This window comes from Oryza glaberrima, chromosome 12, assembly GCF_000147395.1.
Source record: "Oryza glaberrima chromosome 12, OglaRS2, whole genome shotgun sequence".
Classification (NCBI taxonomy): domain Eukaryota; kingdom Viridiplantae; phylum Streptophyta; class Magnoliopsida; order Poales; family Poaceae; genus Oryza; species Oryza glaberrima.
In genome coordinates, this window is record NC_068337.1 from 11258911 (window position 1) to 11268890 (window position 9980).

General features: G+C 41.9%; 1 long non-coding RNA gene across 10 annotated transcripts; it reads right to left on the minus strand.

Moving 5' to 3' along the window:
- Window positions 1-256: 256 nt before the first annotated feature.
- LOC127757913 (uncharacterized) lies at window positions 257-5049 on the minus strand. 10 transcript variants are annotated; one of them, XR_008013558.1, is made up of 8 exons: window positions 4555-5049; window positions 3762-3894; window positions 3110-3190; window positions 1986-2061; window positions 1394-1700; window positions 1203-1273; window positions 911-1082; window positions 260-806 (listed from the first exon to the last, which is right to left on the minus strand). It is a non-coding gene; the product is annotated as an uncharacterized LOC127757913 (long non-coding RNA). The 10 variants fall into 10 exon arrangements; XR_008013557.1 differs by adding an exon at window positions 2363-2406 and having other exon boundaries at window positions 257-806; window positions 911-1700; window positions 1982-2061; XR_008013552.1 differs by adding an exon at window positions 2363-2406 and having other exon boundaries at window positions 261-806; window positions 911-1700.
- Window positions 5050-9980: the final 4931 nt, after the last annotated feature.

The window sequence follows — 9980 nt, forward strand, 5'->3', positions numbered from 1 at the left end:
AAGGTACACTATATTCGCAAAAATAGTTGTGAATTCAGAAAACATCCACGAGATTCATTTGAGTGAATAATGAGATGGACACAAATCTGATATTCACGACACTAATAATGCAACGCAACTGTCTATATTGGCAGTGCTGGCAACGATGCTATTGCAGCTTAATGTTTACGGGATTGATGAAAACCGAATTTTACGAAATCCGGGCTTTCCGGACCGGGTTGAAAACACGAACAGTCCAAGTTCTCTATTGGCAATTTCAAGAATCCGTTATTTCGCTGTTTCCACTGTCGCTTTAGGTAGACTAGTAATATATGGCTGTACTAGCGTTACGGTAATATTTGAATTATATTTCGCTGTTTCCACTGTCGCTTTAGGTAGACTAGTAATATGCCTGTACTAACGTTACGGTAATATTTGATATAATTCATCCTTCAACCAAAAGACAATATTTGATATTTGATACTATTGTCGGAGCACATTTTATTCCTTGCAAGTAAAATCATAGGCAATACCACAATATGCTATGCTTTATAAGTCAAATTTCATACAGATGAAACAAACAAAGGCAGGACCAACAAAAATGGATGTTATGTAGTACTTTCTGTAGATAAAAAAAAAGCCTTCGCTAGACAAATAAAGATGACAGATCCTATGAGTGGGAAGAAATAGCACCATCCTCTCTCCTGTTGCAAGCCCACCTCGGGATAACCTCGTTAAGACCGTGCAGAATAAGCTGCTTACCTTTCCTGATTAGTTTCTTATAGTTGCCCAAGCCAAATAATATGGGCACTAAAGATATCGATAACCTACATGCACATGGTAAATATTCCAATCAAGCGGTATAGTAGCTGAGAAACAACTCTGATAAATAAAAAATGAGTACAGCTCTAACAATATTGAGAGAATTCACCTAAGAGGCTTTCATGCACACACCGTGATTACCATATCTCCACTCGCTGGACACAGTGTTGTCCAAAGAAATAGACAGCTGGTGCTTATGTTGTGTCAAGGGTTGTACAACATCAGATTGAGGTGCTTGGGAACTTAACCCATCCTCAAAACGTGGTCACAAAAAGTCTGAACTATAGAATACAACAAATATGAGGAAAACTGGAGCCTTTTGCAGGATTTTTTTTAAAAAAATCATATGTTAATGCAATGCAAGAAGTCTGTACTCGTTGTGAGCTCTTCTTTGTACTCACAATTCCTTTTCAGAAGTTCTCCCTTGCAATGCTCTTGCAATCCCAGATTTTTTTTCCAACTCTAAGGTAGCCTAAACATACAAAAGATTACAATTATCCTCTCTAAACAACTAAAATATCATTTGTGGTGCTACAACAAGCTTACAAATTGACTACAACAAACTGTGTTGTTGCATCCTATGCATCCTTACCTTGCCAATTTATTTTCATGGAGAAGAACCTGTTCTTGAACTGTACTGTGTCCACTTCATACTTTTGGTTACAGGGAATTGTTGCACTCCCTACAGTGAGAACTCAGGTCCATATTAAGGCTAAAAGATAAGTACAAATGTCCCACCATCTCCATAGGTTGCCTCCTCTTGCAAAGATGGAAAAAAAACTATTACCAGCTCATTACAGTGCTTCAATAATCCCATTGCAATGCCATAGTACTAACTGTGCCATCCATCAGAACTTCAGAAAAAAGCTGAGAACTTGTTGTCTTCTCAAAACCAGAAACTAAGAATAAAATCCTCCCATCAGTAAACTATTATATGTGAAAGTATCAATACTTCATGTAAAACTTTTGTTTGTTGAGAAAACCACTAACTAAAAATAGAATCATCCTATCAGTAAATATAAACCGGTAAAACATGAGACACATGATTCAGTGAATTTACAGCCTACTCTTTGCAATACAAACTGCATCTGGCTATTCAGACAACATGGTTCAGTGTTTTATTGTATAGCATACTAAATGGAATCACACATCAATGAGGAAAGCAAGAAGAGGAACCTACCAACCTTGTGGACAACAGTGTCACCGAGGAAGAACTTCTCGGTGAATCGAATCTGCCGATGCTTACAACCATTGCCGATCCTGCAGAGTCATGAAATCTTTATCACCTATCACCAGATTAAAACATAGAAACCAAAATCATGGAAAAAATAACTTTAACATATCATATGCAACCAGATTCTCCATGATTACAGCCCCGAATCATCGAGAAACCAAAACCTCCCCAAGTTCAGCGACAGACAAACAAACAGACAAGGGGCAGATCATCCAAGAAACAAAGAGGTATGGATTATTCTTTTTCATATGCATACACTGCTGTTACAAAAATTAAGAAAGTCTGAAACAAAACTTCTAAAAGGTAGAATTATAAATTTAGAAGTACCTTCAAAATGACATGATCATTCCATGGCCTCAGTTAGCCCGTTCCTATAATACCCAACAAGGCAAAGGGACTATGAAGCAATCAACGCGAGAGAAAACATCATACATGTAGCACAAATCTACAGCTAGAATCCAAAATTTCCTTCATTTCCCTAGGTAGCATCAAAAGCAAAACATTTGATATAGTTCACTCCATATAGAAGCCCTCCAGGGCGAGAAGATATAATTTGCAGTGTATCCCCTGATTCGGTTTGATCATTCCGTAAAAAAGAAAAATACCTGTAGCCTTTAAATGCGATGAAACAATGTAATTTTCTGGTGTCATAGAATTAATAACTGATATACTTGACTAAACAAGTTCCAATTCTGTTATTTCATCAACATGGTTCAGAAACGAACTTAATAAAACTCTAAAAAAGCTACTAATCACTGACACCACCAAGCTAGTAGCTGAACTACTCAATAAAACTCTACAATCGCTAACAACCAGATGACAACCACCTACTGGCCAATATTTGCAAAAACTGCATTATGCTAGTCCAGATCAAATCATGCATAGTCATATATGGAGTATGGATATTTATTTAACTAAACGTTGCTGTCACAGAAAAAGGGAACATAATTGGAAGCTGCACGTTGAGCCAAGAACATGATAAAAACACACACCATTTTTATGCAAACAGGCATATAATTATGCTAGTCAAGATCAAATCAGTACAGGGTGATATGAACGCAGAAAGGCACTCACAGTGGTGGAACTTGTGACCGCACCGCTGCCTCGCCGTAGACCTCCTGTCTGAATATGTATGCTAGGTCCTGATTCAAGTGACTGGACAAAAAAAGAAGGAAATAATGATTCAATCATTTGTGGTCACAGTCAAAGTTCAGACAATTTATGAAATGGAGCTATCTCTGAAATTCAGGTTGGGATAAGAAGCTGGCAGTGTGGGCGGCAATTAGACGACTTCACTTCGTGTACATTCAGAGGTTTTAACTTTGTTATATACATATTCTGAAATATACAGGACATTATATCCATAGCAAGGGTAAATTATCATTGATTCATAGATGGCAATCGTCGCCATTTGTTTATTTTATTCCATGAATAATGGTGTTTACTGCATTAGTTTTTTTTTCTAAACATGTAAATTATAACAGCATCATATCCTTTGTTCTTATCCATTGCAGCATATGTGTTGCTTGGATTAACAAAAGACAGATCGATATTTGAGTTGCTCTAAAGGGTAGATTAGTTGAACTCAATTATTATAGGGCCGACGAAAAATTCGCCCGCACAGAGCAAATGTTAGACCACAAAGCCCTCACAAATTTGTCCTAACCTAATCAAAACAGAAGGCACAAGCTAAGCCCCAGAGGAGGCATAACTGATTTCGCCATACCAGAGGAAGCAGGAGTCACGGGGGCGAGCTCGCCGGGATCCCTACGAAGCCCGCGGAGCAGCCTTTCCTCCTCCTAGAAGTGTGGTGATATTACCAATTGAGGCTACTGAGAAATTTTTGCTTGTCAAGCTGGCTAAAATTATTTTGAACAGATATAATTAGACAGGGTTGTATATATGCATGCAATTCTAATACGAAATATCAGAGACTATTCTTGAAAAGAACGTGAAGAAAATGAATTGAATTACTCAGATTCTGTGGATAGTTTAATTAAACACGCAATATCTTTCTTTCAGTTAATTCTGAATTAATGCGTTCTTAATAGGAAAATCATTCACACTGCAAGTTAAACTAAAGGAAGCAATGAATTGTCCGATCATGTTGGCAGTCCATTATTTCTCCGCTGTATACAGCACACATCACGTGCAGGAGAAGGAGACTGGACCCCAAGCCAACACAGTACACGTGAACCCTTTGTAGATCAAGAACCAGATTACATTGAAATTGAATACTCCTAAAAAAACCATTGTTCGATCTAATAACAGTGCTAAATTAATACTCCTAAAAAAACCATTGTTAGATCTAATACATTGTCACAAGATTATACATTATATTATGCTTCATTTCGTTAAACACACAACCGAACTACCTGATGTTTGAGAGACAATAAAACCTAAGTACCTGATATCTTATCACCTACCATTTCTTAGTGAGAAAAATGACTCGAAGTTCAACAGAACACTACAATGCATGCGAACAGTACACCACCGTAGGCAGGGGATTGAAATAAGACCTGAGGGGAGTAGCCTCGCCGTAGACCTCAGTAGTGTCAACACAGACCGAGAAGCAGATTGGGCACTGGACCACTGTCACCGACGCGAGGTCATCCCCGGCGAGGCAGCTGCGTGTGGCGGGGATAGGGCGTCAAAGAGGGTGGAGGCAATCGACGGCGGCGGTGATGGCGAGGCGAAGGGCGATGCGCGGAGGCGCGGGCTGCGTCGGGGCGGAGGAGTGGGCGGTGTCGGCGGAGAGGTGAAGGGCGTCGGCGGCGCGACGGTGAAGATCGGCGGCGGCGCGTGAGGGGGATAGAGGGATTAATCGACGGTGCCGAGGGTGGTGCCGCGGGGGAGGCGAAGGGCGAGGTGCAGCGTGGGCAGCGATGGCGATTATCAGCATGGGCGGCGATGGCGGATTATCGGCGGCGGCGCGTGAGAGGGGAAGAGGAGGGATTAGGGTTTGGGGAGGAGGCGCAGGTCGGGCCATCCGGCCATCGGGGTGGGGAGGGGCGCGCGGGTCAGGGTGGGGTGAATTCGGAGCGTTGGATCGGAGCGAGGTAATCTGAACCTTGAGTGATGAATAAAAGAACGAAAAAATGAGTGAAAGTATTTGTTGAACTATAGGGTAGAAAAAAATTATAGAAATAAATTTGAAAATATACTTTATTTTTTCATATTTTGCGTTTATATACCTGGCTGTGATTAATTTGCAAAAATATACCCAATCCGCGGAACGGTTGCGCGGGAGCGAGGACGAACCAGCTAGTCCCGCAGGCCGGGGATGTGGTACCGCGCCGGTCCCGAGGGCCGGGAGAGCGCGGCAAAGCTCCCGCATGCCGATGTGCGGGACCGGCGCTTCCACATGCCGCCCCCATCTCGGTTCCCGAATTGGATCCGATCTCCTATGCACGGAAAACAGAGTAGGCCATTAGCACATAGTTAATTAAGTATTAGTTAATTTTTTTCAAAAATGGATTAATATGATTTTTTTAAACAACTTTCGTATAGAAACTTTTTACAAAAATTACACCGTTTAGAAGTTTGAAAAGCGTGCGCGCGGATGAGTTGGAAAAATTAGGAGAAGAACACATCTCAGAGAATACGCGCCTGCTCGGTTCCGCGCGTTGGAACCGCGGGACAGCGTCGTTCCCGTGCCACCGTTCTGTGGCACCGCCACATTCGACTCGGTCCCGCAGTCCAGTTGTGCGTTACCGGCTCGGTCGTGCATCCCAATTCCGCGTGACCGGCTCGGGTTCCGCTTTCGATCCCCAGTCCACAGTTCGTCCTTGCTCCCGCGCTTCCGTTCAGTGGATTGGGTATATTTTTACAAATTAATCACAGCCAGGTATATAAACGCAAAATATGAAAAAATAAAGTATATTTTCAAATTTCTTTCGAAAATTACACACGACGGCAGTCCTAGCCCATATGAAGGACTTTGCTGGCATGCTCTCTCCTTCTTCCCATCACATTAGTCTCCTCTTCAATCCTCCGTTACTTCTCTTCCTCAAAGCTCGTTCTTTTGAATGATCACTGCTATACATACTATAAAATGTTACGATCAGTGTAGGATGCTCTCAGTCTCTGGTAGGGTTGGGCGTTCGGTCAGACCAAAAAATTCAATCTCGGTTTTCGGTCTTCTAGAAATTTCAGTCATAAAAAATTAGGAACAGATCGGTGTTGAAAAATAATGAAGACCGAGAAATTAGGTCTCGGTTAATTCGGCTTGGTCTTGGTCATGGCCAAAATTTCAGAAGGTTCAAAATAATCAGCCAAGGCTCTAATACATAAAAAAAATCACAAATAGACTCTCTTCACTATTATGGGTCACAAATCAAAGCATGTTGGAGGCTAAAATTGGGTCAAAATTCGATTTAATTGGATTGTTTGGCCATTGTTCGGACAAAATTTGGTCTTTTAACACCTGAGACCAAACTAGTGACCGAATTTCCCAGTCTCGGTCTTTTGGTCTTGGTCCTGGTCTTTTGGATTCGATTTTTCGGTTCGGTCTTTTTCTGCTCACCCCTAGTCTCAGCCCATCATGTTTCCATGGCCCAACCGTTAATCACGCAAGACAGGACGGTAACAAAAATGTAGCAAGTTTATTGTAGCATAGCGATTCCGTTTTGATGCTTACAGAATGCACAATGCTCAAATTACGTTCCAGAACAATACATATGGTCGTGATGCCGAACAAAGATTGGGTTTGGGTGTAATTATACCAAGCCAAGAGAAAAAAAGTATCACGCAGGATGAAGTAGCAGTGCGAGAGCCTCGATCTCTCCTGCTTCTTGCGTCGGATCCGATCAGAGGGAAGAGGGATCGGAAAGAGTCCTGGTTTACCCTAGATCGGATTTTACTCGGCACGAATTCGAATAGGAGGTAATCTCAATCTCATTATCTTAATAATATATACTCTGTTCTTGCATCATCGATCCGCGCTTATATAAATTATCTACTGTTTCTCTCGGCCACTAGCTCCACCTCCGCGGTGTGGCGTGCAAAGGTTTTCTCCTTCCCTGTGGTTTGATTTCTACTAGCTACTAGCATTAGCTAGAGTTGTGCCAGGTTAGGGCTACCACAGGTTTCCTCCAGTGATCTCGAGTTCTCGACATATATAATTTCTAGCTGTTGCGGCTGTTATTTTTTTTATCCTTCTGTTGCTCTTAGGTTGTTAGTCTAGTTGTTAGGTCTTGGTTCTTTTATGTTCTTGTAATGTTAGAAAACCCTAATAGTGATGTAAGAACTCCTTATTCTTTCAATTAAAGGAGGCAGCTGCCTTCTATCTATTTTTTTTTAGAGAACGACGGCAGGAGATCTGCCGGAATTTAACATTAGAAGAGAAAAAAAATTCAAAGTAGCACAGAGGTTCAGAGGTTACAAGCCAAGGAATGAAAAGAGAATTATAGCTGCAAGAAAAACTAAAAAAATTCATGGGGGTTTAAAGGCCAAGCAGCGCATGTCAATAGCTTTCTTGATAAAATAAGCTACTTCAATATCTGAACAGGAAGAGTTTTGGAAAATTCTTCTATTTCTTTCCAACCAAATATTCCACCAAGTAGTTAGAAGAGTTCCCCTGACCAGCTGCACAACCTTCTTAGAGCCTGCAAATTTGGTTCCAGACCACCATGTTGACACATCCAGGACAGGATTTATTCCGACCGAAGACAAGTTTTGGAATTGACAAATTAGGGTCCACACTTGTCTGACAAACACACAGTCACTGAACAAATGATTTGTATCTTCAAAGGCACAACCACAAAGGCAACATATCCAAGCGGAGCAGATTTTGGGCAGTCAAAGTTTTTTGATGGAGAACTAGCCAACCAAAGAATTTTATTTTTGGTTCAGTCGGGGATTTCCATAGAGAATCAAACTCATTGGTGGCAAATGAGCCTTCGAACTGGAAAAGGTAAGCACTCTTTGTTGTGTAGACGCCAGACTCGGTCCAATTCCAGGTGATGTCATCAGGATCCTGGGAAAGCGAGACCAATTGGAGTAAGCCACCAAGCTGTACCAAATCATGAATTTGTTCCACGGAAGTGAATTGTCTGAAGGAAGTGAGCCATCTATTATCTCGCATTTCCATCTGAACTGTTCTTTGCTTTCTCTTTGCCAGGCTAAAACAACTGGGCACAATATCTTTTAAACAACGGTTTTGGATCCAATTATCATGCCAGAAGCTAGTTTTTGCTCCGTCACCAATCGTTATTGTCGTTGCCGCTTGAAAGAGTCTTGTGTCCATCTCATCGCAAGGCACATTCATGCCTACCCAGGGTTTATCAACTTCTTTCCACTTGAACCAGAGCCAGCGGAGTCGGAGTGCTCTAGAGAACCTGTCCAGATCCGGTAGACCTAACCCTCCTAAGCTTTTCGGTTTGCAAACAGTTTGCCAATTGACTAGACTATCACTTGGATTTGAATGATCAGGGTCTTCGCCCTTCCACAGAAAAGATCTTCTGAAACGGTCGATTCTTTTGAAGACCCATTTTGGCACATGAAGGATTGTAAGATGATGCATCGGCATAGCACTCAGAACCGAGTTAACTAGGGTTTGATGACCTGCAGAGGTAAAGAAGCGACCTTTCCAAGCTGGTAGTCTGGCCCCGATCTTGTCTATAAGAGGAAGGAAATCAATTTTCCTTAATTTCCTGAAGTGGAGCGGGAGGCCTAGGTAGCGGCAAGGGAAATTCTTGATCTGCCCTGGCCAGCCGGCAAGAAGCTGTTGCATGTCGATTCCATTACAACTCGTGGGGAAAATCTCAGTTTTGTTGATGTTAGAATGTAAACCAGAAATTTGTGCAAAACACGAAAGGATGCGAGAAAGAGCATTCAGGTCATCGGGATTTGGGAGAGCAAAAACTGCGACAACATCCGCATAGAAAGAACATCTAAATCTGCCATTTCTCACTCCAATCGGGGCTTAACACATTGGCACTCTTCGCTGCTTTAATGATCCGGTGAAAAGGCTCCATAGCTAAAATAAACAGCATTGGGGACAGGGGATCTCCCTGACTGAGTCCCCTAGCATGATTAATTCTCATCCCTGGGGAACCATTTAGGAGCACTTGGGACGAGGAGGTGGAAAACAGATTAGAGATCCAACTCCCAAATCCGAAATGACGAAGGACCTCCAGGAGATCTTCTATCTAAAAATCTGAATGCAATTTCTTGCTTCTATGCTCTAGAATTATCAATTATACCCATTGTGAAGTGCAATCTCTACATGTACAAAACACAGATTTGACTCAGGATTAGCCCTTTATATAGCAGGATTTCTCTGAATTTGGAATATATGTTTGCCCTGGCTAGCTTTATGCCAAAAAGTCCTACTTCTGGTGAAGTGGTCTACTTAGGATCTTTTTGGGGTGTTGGGGTGAGGACAATTTATATTATTTCTACTTAGCAATGCAATCATATTATGGGGTCGTAGCTGCTTAATTGTCATTCTTTACTTATCATTTGCACCTTTCATGCTTTACTTTTACCATAGGACCACACTCAATTGATGTCAGGCTCTAACGGAAGTATGGAGAAGAAAATTGAGTGTGCGTCACCGGAAGTATGGAGAGGAAAATTTCAGCAGAGTGTAGACGTCTGTTCAAAAGCGATTACTCCACAAGCGAAGAAGCCTACACATACTTGCATAATAAACAGCATTGGTGTAAAACCTGACGGGTCAGAAAGCATAGAATTTCTGTATGAGCTAGCAAAGATGAAATCCACTTCAGTTGCGGTTCTGTATCAAAATTGGCGGTTGATGTCAACTGAGTACTAAACAGGCAGCCTCTTACCACCTGTTGCTAGAAGCCGTGTGCCTTGGATTTTCGGCCCTACTGCTGATGGGGCTATCTTTGCAAACTTCATGGACAAGAGAAGCTTGTGTGCAACCAATGGGGACATGTCCCATGCTGCTTCGTTGGTCTATTCCAGGGATGGGTGG